Here is a 13,641-nt window from a genome sequence, read left to right on the forward strand (position 1 = left end):
GTAAGGGTGGCCAAGTCCACAGCATGAGCGGCTCCCTTCCACCACAGGTGAAACGTCTGCTTATTCGTTTTCTTAAAACGTGCTAGAAATTTTTTTTAAAAAAAAAAACCTCACTAAATCGGCCGAGATGCATAATCACATGCATAAAATATTTTGGAACCATTTTAAAAGTACATCAACCAACTAACATTTGAAAATCAAAGGAAATAGCCCATACTATAACCTCTCAAAAACCACTCATAAATAATTAAAAGTCATAAAAATATTCTTAACATAACTTAAAATCATAAATAATAACTAGCGCGGAAAACTAGCGTCGGTCCTCGGGTTATGTGCACCTTCAGTCCAGTCATATCAACCATCAAGACCTCCATAAACATAATCGTCATAATAACCTGCATCAATCACACCTAGTGAGTCTAAAGACTCAACACGTCATATCCTTGATAACAAATACTACATATACAGATCACATGCAACAGTGAAAAATACTTGTACTTAAAATATCGTTTTCATGAAGATGCATAAACATAACATTTTCGTAAATATTTTCATGATGCATAAACTTTAAATAAAAACATTTTCATAATGATGCATCAACTTTAAACATAAACATTTTCATAATCTTTTTCATATCAACATAAACATATTCCTATTCATATCCATATCCATATTCGTATCCATATTCATATTCATATTCATGTTCGTGTTTGTTGAATTCAGATCGTGATTGTGACTCGTATTCTTAAACGTATTGGGCGATGGATCCATCTAAAGAAAACCACAGTACTGGGCGGCGGGGGACACCAGCAACACTCTCACCGGTCAACTGGGCCCTGGCCTACGTATTAACATATCATGGCATTGGAAACACGATCGTCGGGGCTCCCACTGGGGCCTTTTACCATAAATGGGCTCCCTCTGGGGCCTTCTCCCCTCACGACATCTCCAATCATATTCATCGTATTCGTATTCGTATCAACGGAAACACGATCGTCGGGCTCCCACTGGGACCATAACCCTCACGATATTTCCAACATGTAGTAGTTACAATCCCTACACATCCTTCAACATGTTATCATCACTTAATAAAAATCATGTATATACATATCGTTTTATTTTTGAAACCAAGCATGCAACATGTCTTTTAAATGTCAAAGATTAAACCATAAAAAAAAATCCATGAACATTTAAAATAAACGTTTTAACATATAAAAATCATAAAAACATAAACGTTTTAACATATTAAAATCCGTAAACATTTAAAATAAACGTATTAACATCTTAAAAATTCATCAACACTTAAAATTGACATATTAACATATAAAAATTCATAAACATCCATAATCATAAAAATAATCATATTAGCATATAAAATAGCATTTAGGACACTGCCATGACGTCTACTAATTTCTAGGTGTAAAAAGACCGTTTTACCCCTGGACGTGACGTTTTACATTGTTGACGTTTTCTTGATTTTCTTGACTCTAACATGTCCTAAGTAATTATTTAAGCCTACATAAATTTTCTCATATTTTTATTTAGCCTAAATTGAGGACTTTTAAATTAATCTTTAAATGTGACGTATTAATGCGTTTTAATCCTGAATTAAACCAAACCTTAATATAAAATTCCCAAATTTAAAACTTAGACTTATAATAATTATTTAAGTTTAAACCTAAATTTTCATAATTTTATAAAGCTTAAAACTAAGCTTTTCAATTAACTCGTTAATTGACGTTTCGCGCGGCGATTAAATTCCGAATAAATCTAAAACTCGTTATTTTGATCCCAAATTTTACACATAACATTTTTAATATTTATTCTACCCTTCCAAGTCTTGAGACACCCCCGTGAACCCATGGAATCAATTTTGGCTTAATTAATCTCGTTTTTGACCCTTCGACGAACACACCGAGCCATCTCCTAATTTACCCAAGCCACGCCCGAGCCACCTTGAACCAAAACCTAGCCAACCCATCTAGGGACCCTACTGTTCAAGTCCAGCCCAAAAATCCGGCCCTGGCCCGCTCAAAAACGTGCTGAACAGCAGACCCATTTGCATGTGCTGTGTGTGATTGTTTTCTAGCATATCTAGGACTCCTAGTTGCATTAGGACTCTACCAGCCCTTAACCACCGACCACCCATGACCCTAACCTCCCTTGGACCATGTCCAGACCATGCCCATACCAACCCTGCCCCTTGAACCCAAGCAGCGAAGCTCTGAACCAGATGACAGCAACCTGCGTGCTTGATGGCTTTCCTCATGGTTCCATCTTTCTTGCTCGGCCCTTCTTGAACCAACCCATACCAGCCCCTAGCCCAGCCCTTGTGCACCCTCCTAGGAACCTAAGAACCTATCCTAGCCCCTGCCCAAGCCCTCTGGCCGAGCTCTTTAACCACCTGCACAAGCTGCTATACCTGCGCCACTTCCCTTCCACTTCTCGGGTGGAGTCCTTCTTGGTAAGGGCTCCTCCCAGCTCCTGGTTTTCGAGTCCTAGCATGGCTAGGACTCTTCCCTAGACCCAAAACAGACCCTAGCTTGCCCTGGCCCCAAGCCCCGACAAAGCCAAACCATCACACCCCAAAACCGAAACCCATTTCCCACTATGACAGCAACTTCCTACCAGCTTTGTATTATTCATGTTTGTGCAACGTTGTAGTGATTTTTATGACTCTAAAACATGCGTAAATCATCCCTTAATAATTCCTAATCATGGCAGCCCCTTTAACCACATAACAAACATGATTTTTCCTGAAATTCAAGCCTTAAAAATTTGCATATGACACAAAACCGAAAATATTTCATGTTGCAACTTATTTTTCATGCAAATCCAATTTTAAATAAATAGTATGGTGTGAATGATGAGTAAAAGAGAGAATATGGCGTGCCTTTGCGTATTTTACGCACGAATTCTAGTCGACGAATCGAAGAACAACGGCGAGACTTTGGCTACAAGTTTTCCTGAAGGCTTCCTCGATTTTTCTCCTCTAAATTTGTGGGTGTGTGCACGTGTATTTGCTGCTGGTGGGGAAGAGTTTTAAAACTCTAGGAGCGTGGGGCGTGTAGAATAGGTTATGGGGTAGGATTTAGTACTTTAAATACTTAAATTAACTCTTCAAACAAGCTTAGGCCCATGAAAAGATAATTAGGTCCATTAATCTTAATTAGGACTTAATTAAAATAATAAAAATAATTTTGGTATAATAAGTTTGTGAATTTATTAGCCGGGTTGCGAAAAAGTTCGTATTTTTGTTGAAAAACCAATACCGATAAAAATTACTTCCCGACGTACAAAATCACCTCAAAACCCCTTATTTTCAAAAATAATAAAAAGCATCACCCATATTTTTAAATAATTAAAAACAACTATTTAATAAAAAAATCATTTTCTATTTTCCAGCCCTCAGTCTCCGTTCCTCGATCGCAACTCGAATAACCTTTAAAAATATATTTTAATAAAATCATGTAAAAAAATATATTTTAAACATGTAAACATGCACATCATAATTAATTTATGCAATTAAAAAAAGTAATTAAAATACAAGAGCATTTAATAATTGCATGCATGTGGTTTTCGTGGGCTTTTAAATTTTCGGGGCGTTACAACAGGGACGCATCGTCTCTCAACATGTAGATGGCACACCTGCCCCGGTCGCCATCCCTCATCTACAGATACTCAAAGTGCACCTCTAGAGATCGTATCCATCCCTCAGCTAAGAACGGATCAGTAGTACCTCTGAACTCTTTCGGGTTGAGCCAAAGAAACTGCTCAAAAACATCCACCTGAGGCCTAGGAGCCTAGCCATAACCTCCAGGACTCGGGTAGCTGGTGTAACATACCTTATTTTGAACAACTTTAAAATTTGCGGAAAAATAAAAAATTTTCTTAAATAAGAAATCAATCTTCAAATTGCGATAACACTAAATCGTTCATCCAAAATATTTGCAACAAAAGATCACAAATAAAGTTTGCTAAAAAAATACTTGTTTAAACATCGTAAACAAAAACATGAAATCAGAGTATTCGAAACAACATGCATAAAAATATTCTTAAAACATGGGCGGTCCTCGGGTTTAGCCTCCTGTGCGGTCCGAGATGGCTCATTGGTCCCCACCCCTCGTCTCCTCAAAGTCATCCTCACTTGCATCGATCAAGTCTAGTGAGTCTAAATACTCAACACTTATAAACTGGATATAGCAAGTAGTACATAATAAAACCACATACATCTTTAAAGTAGAGCGTACATACTTGAAACTTGAACATAATAACATAATCATAGACGTGCCATCAACGTAAAGCTTTTCATAAACATACTTGCGTCATACATACTTGAACATGCATAAACTTCATCATTTTGCGTAGAGATATGTTTCAAAGCAAGTAACCCAAACATAAATGCGGCTTATGACGTTTTAAATCTCTCGGGACTTGACCTCGTTTAAGCATCGTACTAAATCATGACATCAAACCCCAAAATAATCCCTAAAATTTTTTTTATTTTTGGGAAGACACGGACCCCATGTAAGGGTCCGGGTCCGTGTAGGCGCTAGAAATTCACATTTCGAAGGAAAAAAGGGCACGGACCCCGTGTAAATAGGGTCCAGGTTTGGGTCCGTGTACCTGCGGGAAGGGTAAACCAAGGGAAAAACACTACATTAGTGGCTTATTCCTCCTAACTCAGTCATACGGTCCGTGAACCAACACCTCGAGACTCATCTTAGAATACTATGGCATTGACTCAAACCCGTACAAACGTCCCAAACGATGATGCACACCAAACAACGCAACACAACCCGTAAACACAACATTTTGACACAAAAACACATCCTACGACTTCTAATGCAATCAAGTGCCTATCGACGCGAACGGACACACCAAAACCATCCCAACATCATACTCAACATACATAAACACAGTAGCGATCACTCAACGGTTCCCAACAAAGCCTGCAACAAATAAACTTCAAGAATTCATGAAGGACATATTTTCAGAAAATTGCAGTTTGAGCAGTCCCACGAAAACGAACCTAACTCACTCATTTCTTTTCCAAAAATTTCGAATTTACTGTCAAATCGAAGATATCAAAAAGTTCTACGTTTTTTTATGCCGAAAGTTTTTCCAGAAAATCGACCTAAAAATCTCAGTATTTAAAATGACAGCAAATTTCGAGTTTTGAGATCCAAAAATCATTTCAAAAGCGATCCAACCATTTTTGCTCAAATTTTGCACAACATACATGAATTTTTACACATAATAAACATAAGAACATATAATATAACAAGATCGATTCAGAAACAAAATATTAAACATGCATTTTGATATTTAAAGTTACCAAAACGATGATACCGAAGCGGGAAAGATGTGAGGAACGATCTGAGACGAACGTGACACGATTTTTCTTGAAGAAAAGTGGGCGAGGGATTGATGGAAAATTGTAGGGAAAGGGAAAGGGTTGTGGCTGCTGAAAGAACACCTTGAACCCTAGCTATCATGTAACGCCCAGAAAATTTAAAGGTCCACGCAAACCACAGGCATTTGAATTATTAAATTCTCTTGTATTTTAATTAAATGTTTTAATTGCATAAATTAATTATGTTGTGCATATTTACATGTTTAAAATATATTTTTCTACATGGTTGCATTAAACTGTATTTTTAAGGATTATTCAAGTTGTGATCGAGGAACGGGGACCGAGGGCTGAAAAACGTAAAATGTTTTTATTAAATAATTATTTTTATTTATTTAAAATATAGTTGATGATTTTTCATATTTTTGAAAATAAAGGGTTTTGAGGTGATTTTATATGCCAGGACGTAAATTTTATCGGTGTTGGTTTTTCAACAAAAATGCGAGCTTTTTGACAACCCGGCTAATAAATTCATAAATTTATTTAAACAAAAACTTTGATAATATTTTATTAAATCCTAATGAAGACTAATGGGCCTAAATTAGTGGCTTAATAGGCCTAGGCCTAGTTAGTAATTTAATTAGCATATAATATGTTTAAACTACTTCAAACCCTACACATTGTGACTCAATAATCACACGCCACTTTCTGAAAAATCCCTCCAACCACACGGCACGCACACATTCAATATTTGAAGAGGAAACTTTCGAGAAACTTCAAGGGAAATCGAGTTTGGGCCCTCTTCGTCGCCGTTATTCGTCGTCAACGGTTTTTCTTGCGTTTAAAAAGCAAAGGCACGCCATACCTTGTACGAAAGAAACTAATCATCAAATAATTCTGCTTTTACTAAATATTTACTTCATCGAGACGACAAGCCTAACATGCTTTAACACAAACGAGTTTCATTGAATGTCTTTCCTCATGAATCTCCTTTTTATTATTATTCCGTTTGAAGAGTTCAAACTTATTATGTTATATTTTCCCTGAAACCAGAAATATCTTATAACCTACTTTATTTATATAAGGTAATAGCCTACATTATAAATCGTTCATAGAGATTTACAAGAAAAGCTGTCTCCGATTAAAATTCTGAATAGTTGGAGCCAAGCATTAATTGCTAAAAATAAATTTTCAATGAACACATTATGAATTGATATATAATTATATGACACCCAAACATAATTTGATTGTCAAATTAGAAAATATTTAAATTTCCGTTGTGTTTTGGATGCAACAAAAAGATATACAAACAATTATCTAACTTTTAAACAACGCCGATGTCATATGCTCCAGACACGGGACGTGATAGTCTCCCTTATGAAAAATTCCCCATATAGCAGCTTGGTGATCAGTCGCCCTAAAACAATCAACGCTAAACCCCACGGTATTTGGATTTCTATTGTGTAGTATTTTTTGTTGTGCAAATTTTTGTTTATCTATTAATGCATTAATTATATTGGATTTCTCTAAACAATGCAATTTATTATGTTGGATTTTTATAACGAATGAAACAACGCACTTTATTATGGATTCTTGATCTTTTTCTTCATCATAAGCATTTTGTTGTATGCATTTAATTATGCTAGATTTATCAGATCCTCACTATCTTGTTTTCCACTTTAAGTTTGATTTATCGGTATCAGGTGGATAGACATCTATATAGTTTATTCGATCTTTAATAAAAAATGTTAATCGGATGACTTTGACACTAGGGAACTGTATTGATTCATTCCTTAAATGATTGGCAGAATTTTGACCATAACACTTATTGTTGGCCTTTTTACGACAAGAAAACTATCTCAAATTTCCTAAATATGATTCGTGAAACTATTCTTACTTGATATTATATCATCAGTAAATTTCCTGACGTATCTTATTTATTAAAGTTTCAAATAAATCATTCATACATTTTATTTCACCACAAAAAATGGTTAATTTATGACGGTGATTATAGCCTCGATCGTTATGCGATGAAGGAAAAATTAAAATGTGTTGCTAGTATATATAAGTAAAATTAAGCAACCCAAATAAAAAAAAAATAACAACATGATTTTGTAACATTAATTACTGACGGAATTAGAGTCGTAACTATGTTCGATGAGTATTGAGACGAAACGTAAAAAAATAGATCAACTTGTTGCAGTAAATAATTATAAAGTTCAGTTCGCAAATAATAAATACTAAAACAACACATAAATACACCATAAGTATATTACATTAATTACAACTCAACAAATATTTGAGATAATTACATAAATACTACTCGTTTCGTTGTTTTAGAGACGGAAATATTTATAAAACTTCTATAATCCAGTTATCAGACTATTTTTTTGTCAATCGAAGATATAGCTCGCTCATTTAATCTATCACATAACATTGTTGATCGAAGATAATTCTTGATTAACTTCAAATTCCAGAAACTCTTTTAAGTTGAAGTTATTGTTACTAATATGATTAACAAAATTTTATAGGTAATATAAATATTTGAGAATAAGCAATTGAGTTTCTCCAAACACTATAACATATCAATTCCTCTATTTTCATTTGTTAAATAGTATCTCACAACCATCAACTCAAAACACATCTCATTACTATTAATGTCTGAACGTCCATCATGATTCAAAAATTGTTGAAGCCTATTGGGCCACATCTTGGGTCGGGCCCTTAGGCGCGATGTCCTCCCTAGCCTCATAGAAGGTCCGAAAGGTTTGTTCGTTGTCATAAAATAACGATGCCAAAATTAGTTTCCATTGTTAAAATTTAAAAAAAATTTAAATTTTTTTGGGCCACCGTATGCTTTATTTAAGAAAACCCACGCTTTCGAGTTTTGTCCTCAAACCAATATATTTTTCCTGATTTCGCTAAACCCTCCCCTCATTTCGTCGCCTCACGCATCCCGTCAGTTGGGCACACCTACTCTTCCGTCGCGACTCGAGATCTAGTGAGTTAAGATTTTTATTTTTTATTAACATTGTTTCCTAACTAAGATTTGAGTTCTTTTGAGAAAAAATTCCAAATCCAACATTCACCTTCAATACATGTCGCTGAACCTTACGTTGTTGTCGTTGTTGCCATTAAATTCCAAATCTGGTGTTTCCCAAACTAGAGCTGTAAATTTGGGTTTGATCTCAGAGGTAACCCGTCCCAATACTAAAAAAAAAAGCGGGTTGGGTTAAGATTTTGATGGTCCGTTTTTGTTGTGGGTAAGGGAATGACAGGTTGGCCGGCCAAATTTTTTTTTTTAAATATACTTATAATAGTTTATGTATGATTGATAAGTTTTGAAATATGTATATTATTTGAAATGGTCTTGTATGGTTGATGAATTTTGAAACATTGAAAATATTTATAATGCTTTATGTATAGTCGATGAATTGACAAGATTTATACTATTTATTATGATTTTTGTATGACTGATGATTTTTTGAAGATTTAGAGAATTTATAATGATTTTTGTATGTTTTTTGTTAAAAAAAGTTTTGCTAATTTTTTTTGGTTGGTTGGTCCGTGTAACCAGCAACTTGGGATGGGTTGGGGTTTGCGCAACCCGCAAAGTTGGTGGTCTGGCCTGACCCGTTTTAAGGCGTGATGAGATGGGCCAGCCCATTTGACAACTCTATCACAAACTTTTTATATTTATTATTTTGATTTACTTATTGTTTTCTTGAATTAAAGCATGGTTATTTTGATTTAAAAATGGTTTTGGAATAACATAAAATATATATATGCACGTCAGTTAGCTTCATATTATGATGTTTGGGTTCTATATGGGATTAGGATGTGGAGCGTGGTTTGAATTGTAAGCTTTTGAATATATATATGCACTTTTTTTTTTTGGTTGATACAATGTAAGTCGAGGAGCGACACAAATGGAATTTGAACTCAAAACCACATGGATCTTGGGACCTCACCCTTGCCACCATGCCAAAAGATATTTGGCTATGCTCCTCGTTTTTTGATAATAGAATTTTGGCCTTCCAAATAACATAGGAATTTAAGAAAATTTTAAATTAGATATTCTTAAAATATGAAAATAATTTTAAACATGTATAAACTCATCTCACCTGCCCAAGTAAATCATAGACCCTCCCATAAATGGAATCTTGAATCTGGTGTAACATGCATGAGGACCACGTTAAAACTTCCAACTTCGCCTTTATCCCATGAACAATGTGTATCAATATTTTTTTCAGCAAGGCCAACTTCAGAATAATGTACTAACTAAAATATTTTTTTGGCTGTATTAACAAATTTAGTTTTGTTTATTTTGGTCGTCTATAAGTTGATATGACTGAACAATCACCTGTTCATATGGATTCACCTTCTTCGGATATATGATTCATCGCCAAAGACCCAGATTCGTCCATTTGGAGGAAAGTAAGTAATCATGTGATCAATACATTTAAGTCAACTACTAATTCATCGTGAGTAAATTATTTGNTGTAGAACCGAAAATCAGATTACGTATAAGTCATGCATAATTTCTATTATTTAATTAAAATGAATTTTTATGAAAATATGAAGTGTTTTATTTATTTTAAAAGAAGATGTTTAGTTTTATATTTTCAAGATAAATACGCGAAGTCGGACCGGAGTTTGGAGATTGGAGATAAGATTAATAATAAGACTGATAATAAGAAAGATATTCCTAAATTTAATTTAAGTCAAAGAATAATTTAATTTAAAGGAATAGAATGTTATATGATTTATTAAATTAACTAGAGATAAGAAATTAAATAAGTTCTTTAGGTATATATTTAATTAAAACTTAAATTAAATAAATAATTGAGGATGAATTAATCTAGGTATAATATATTCAAGAAATTAAACATAACATTTAAATACTTAAATTGAGGTCAAGCATACCATATAAAATTTTAAGCAAGATTTGAAACTAAATTAATTTATTCATTCATTAAAATATACATAATGAATGTTTAAAATCTTAAACAAGTAAAATGCAAGGTTAAATAAAAATATATCATGCAAAGGAGTAACAATTTCGGTCAAAACATTTCTTAGGTGTAGTAAATTTCATTCAAATCACCTCATTAGTCTTTAAAGTAAATATAATTCTCCACCCTTAATTCACTAGTTATTAGTATATTCAAATGCTATAATTCACATAAATTTTCCTCAAACCATTGTCTTAGAAGCTTAACGTGCTCATACAGTAGGAATAATAAGAAGGGAAACCAACGGCAACAAGAGGAAGGAGAAGCAATTCAAACCCATTCAAATTTACCACTAAATGGTTTTTATAGTGTATTCATTTTCCACTTTTAAACTCCTTAATTATGGGTAATACATGCACCATAATTCTCCTTGAAGCTCCTCAACCCCTTTATGCTAGCAACTAAACATGAATAACAGCAAGAAGAAGAGTACAAGAATCGGGCAGCAAGAGAATCTAAAACATTTCAAATTCCATACAATTCCTTGACTTGTAACCTAATGCATATTATGGCACCTTTAACACATCCTATAATACTCATCTTCATTGTCTAGCAATCACACACCCTCACCTTCGAAATACATCAGAATAGCAGCAGCTTAGGATCGAGAATAGCAGCAGAGAAAAGTTGGAAAGGAACCAACTCCGTTCCGCCGCTCGTATTCGTCGTATTGATTTGTTTTTGTCAAAACAAATTCCAGGCATGTATATATTGTTTCTTTTCTCTTAAATCAAGTCCTATAGATATTTTAAAACCATTATATAACCATGATTCAAGCTAAATCACGAAATTGACAGCAAGTTTGCCGAGCAAAAATCTGTACAGATTTTCCGAAACTTTTTTGTTTCCAACTTCACGAGTTTGCTAAGTTTTATTGATTTCAGGATGTTGCTCGGTTCCAGGCTTCCATGGCTGCTTCTAGGCATAATTTAGAATGTGTTAGGGTGTTTTTAGTTCAATGGTTCAAGTCCATACACGCATAAACCAAGAGATGACAGCAACATCTCCACGGGTACAGATTTTGGGTCACGTTTCTGTTATTGGATGGTTTAAAAGGGTGTGTTCGAATCTTGGCTGTCCTAGGGACTGTAGCTATGATTGGAACTGTCCCTTAACATGTCTAAGACGTGACCAAGGAGTCCTTTCCAAGCTTGGTTCACTGATCCATCAAAATTTCACCAAAACCACACAAGTGCATTTCGGTTTCCCTCAAATTCTGTAGGATCGTGTTTCGGTTTTGTATTGTTGTTTGGCTTATGGTTGGCTCCTAGCCCATAGCCATGGTTCATACAACACTTCATCATGTCTAGATCGAGCCATGGTTGATCAAATGACCACTGGAATGACACAAGACAGTAAAACAAATCACTCCAGCACACTACGCATAAAAGGGTGCTCTCGGCAGCAACTTTGAGTTGTCCTAGGTGGTTACTTGGGCTGTGGCTTACTTTTAGTCCTTAGCCATGGTCCAAGCCATACCTTAGAATGTTGGTAAGAGGCCTTGGGTGGTGGTTCAAGCCATTGGTCAATAAATTTCAGAGTTTACACCACAAACACACAAGTTGCCCTTGCTGGATTTTTTGACAGCAACTTGCAGCTTCGGTTTTGGAGGAGGTTTGAGTTCTTGGTTGGCTTTTAGCCTATGGTCTTGGACTGGACACTACCTCAATGAGTTAGGAAAGTCATGTTTTTGGCCGTTTGTGATTTGGTCGAGTCTAGAGGTCGTATAAGAATTTACGGTGAAAGGTGCCAAAATGACTCTCGAAAGAGTATTGTATGTTTTTGGATTCCTTTCACCTATTTTCGTGTTTTGCAATTCTTGTGCATGTTTTTCAGTATGTTAGGGGTATTTTTAATCATGGTTAAATATCGGTTTAATGTTGGTTCGGGTTGGTACGATACCTTGAATAAAAATCAAGTGGTTGGTCCTAATAGTCTCATTTTTGGTTCTATTGTTGAGTTTTGGTTCTATTGTCAAGTTTAAGTCAAGATAATATTATTTGCATGTGTCACATATTAGAGTTAAGTCGCAGCAAGCCTGAGAGCGATCCAACTCATCCGGTAAAAATAAGGTTTTAATTATATTATGTGCATAAAAATATAAAATGTTTATTTTTGAGATATATGCGATATGTCTTGTGGCCACCTTATGCTTATGGGTTTGGAAGTCAGTAGGCGGAACCGAGGACCTCTCCACCCGGTAACTTACGACCGGTTTATGATTATGTATGGGTACGGACATCCAGTCCAAGGGCTGTGATTGATCTCTACCGCCCAGTATACTGTGGTTTAGTCTGATCAGGCGCTCACGTTATGTTATGGGCCACTTGCTTAGAAACATTATCTCTACCAGAAAATTATGATATGATATGACAGAGCTCTATTGAGCAAATCTTTTACGTATGGTTTTCAGATATGCACGTAGTTATAATTATTCATGATACGATTTTCACCATACGCTTTACGATACCATATTTTTACGTTGCATGCGATTTTATTGTATATTTACTTGTTATTCACGATATATACATGTTGAGTCTTTAGACTCACTAGACTTGATTGTTGTAGGTACCGATGAGGTCGAGACGGAGGGCGTAGATCAGTGAGCTATCTTGGGGCAGCAGTAGTATACCCGAGGACCTCATGTTTTAGTTTATGCATTTTTATTATGTTTAAACTCAGTTTTAATATTATGTTTAAACTCAGTTTTAATATGTTGGATTATTTTTAAGTTGTTATTTGAAACAATATTTCCTTCCGCTGTTATTTTAAAGTTGAAATTATTTACATGTTTATTTTGAAGCAAGTTATTTATTTATTTAGAAAAATTTTAATAATAAAAAAAAATATGAATACGAAATACGAGCCTTTACAGTTGGTATCAGAGCCTATGTTCTTGTAAAGGGTCGTACTACTACTGACCACGAGAAGCTCATTAAGTCACGTCTTCGGTCTGTAAGTTTAAATTTATGCATTTTATTTAAAGCATCAATTATTTTAACAGCATGTTTTCATGAAATGTTTTTACGTTCAGATTTATAATTATTTCAGTATTTATTTAAATTTAAGATAAATTATGGAATTATGCATGTTAGTTACGTATGGGCTATATATGGAACAGTATGCCTCCTAGACGCCATGTTGGACGCCCGAGAGGTGGTGGTGTGCACCGTCATAAATACGGTGAGGGTCAGAGGCAAGAGAGGCAGGGACCTCCACCCCCTCCACCAGACATGAACGCCCAGATGTTAGCTGGGATGACTCAGTTCTTTG

The 13,641-nt window shown here is 34.9% G+C and overlaps 1 long non-coding RNA gene across 1 annotated transcript; it reads left to right on the forward strand.

Annotated features, from left to right (window-relative positions):
- Window positions 1–8,215: 8,215 nt before the first annotated feature.
- Window positions 8,216–13,148, forward strand: LOC140972182 (uncharacterized). The gene is made up of 3 exons (XR_012174456.1): window positions 8,216–8,354; window positions 9,696–9,790; window positions 10,922–13,148. It is a non-coding gene; the product is annotated as an uncharacterized lncRNA (long non-coding RNA).
- The last annotated feature ends 493 nt before the right edge of the window (window positions 13,149–13,641 follow it).

This window comes from Primulina huaijiensis, chromosome 3 (assembly GCF_012295235.1).
Source record: "Primulina huaijiensis isolate GDHJ02 chromosome 3, ASM1229523v2, whole genome shotgun sequence".
Lineage (NCBI taxonomy): Eukaryota > Viridiplantae > Streptophyta > Magnoliopsida > Lamiales > Gesneriaceae > Primulina > Primulina huaijiensis.